Consider the following 1,493-nt stretch of genomic DNA (forward strand, 5'->3'; position numbering starts at 1 on the left):
TAAAATAATCTCACAACTATAAAAATGCGTGGTTTTGAGGATGGCCTTTCTACCACAGTTCTGTTCTCCCTCCTTATTCACTGAGTATAAAATTGTGCTCCTACTGAATATCACTATCCTGACAGCACACCTCTCTGTGCCTTGTGCGTGGCTGGGACAGCTATTTACAAGCATGTACCTCAGTTTAGCCCCATCTCCAATATTCAGCATATGAATAATGTGCTGTGACTAGGGACAAACACTGGACCTCGGTCGGTTGATGATGGTGTTTGTGGGCCCAGAGCTGCAGCTGAGCTGTAAATGCTGAGCACTTGCCTGGAAATAAGGTTGTTTAGCTCCTGTACACCTCCAGCTCAGACTTTTCCTTCCCAGCATCATGGTGAGATGGACCTTCAGTGGTCATAGGATTTAAATCTGTAAATACTGGATTACCTAAAACAACTCGTTTTATCAATGCAATATCCTACATTTAAAGACTTGAGCCAAGTTGTCTGTTATAAAACCATTCACTAGATGGCAGCAAAACTGAAATATGTTTGCTAAAAAACCACCATCATATTATGTGGAGAAACTACTTTCAGGCTCTTGTTTGGGGCAACAATGAGATAACCAGCTCCAGACTTAAACATGTATGTGGAACATTCTATCAGGTAATCAGGTAAAAAAAAACATCATAAAGCAATATAGAGTTATCAAAAAAGGAAATAATTGTAAAGATGTCACTTCTCTGGTGTAGAACACCTCTGGAGAAACTACCCTACTCCTTTTCATAATGAGTGAAAAATATGTCACACAACAACTTAACATTTAAACGTAATATGACCCAATTAACTGTTTCTAACTGGTAACTACTGGTAACTGCCACACAAAGATTTTGCTATCTGTGCTCATAACAGTATCTGTTCACAGGCGTCCTGGAGCAAACACACGACGTCTCATGATGGTACTTTTCTTGCTTACAGTGTTGCTGTTACAAGGTAACTATTCAACACAGGGTTCCATAATGAAATCAGAGTTTGTAGTTCCTTCATAAAAACAAACAAGTATACACCCAGGAAATATTTTTTATTGCATTTTATTTATTTAATTTTAACAATATTAACCTTTAGTGGCTAAGTCACAATGTAATTCCCTACACACCGCCATAAGATAATGAATTTTTTAAATGGGGCTGCAATAAACAATTATTTTGATGGCTGATCAGTCAATTATTTTTTTATTTCTAACGATTCATTGTTTGGTCTATAAAATGATAAAATATGCCCATAACAATTTCCTAAAGCCCAAGGTGATATTGTTTTGTCCAACAAACAGTCCAAACCCAAAGATATTCAATTTAATGTCAAGGGTTGTGGGGGTGAAGTCACATCATGCCACCTGGCAAATCTTCATGGTTGAAAAATCCAACTAATATAAAATACTTTCATTTAATAAATCTAAATGCTGTATTGTAGGCGACTGGACTTGTTTCAGTTTCTAACTGAAACAAGTCC

This window comes from Pagrus pagrus, assembly GCF_965226575.1.
Source record: "Pagrus pagrus genome assembly, chromosome: 8".
Lineage (NCBI taxonomy): Eukaryota > Metazoa > Chordata > Actinopteri > Spariformes > Sparidae > Pagrus > Pagrus pagrus.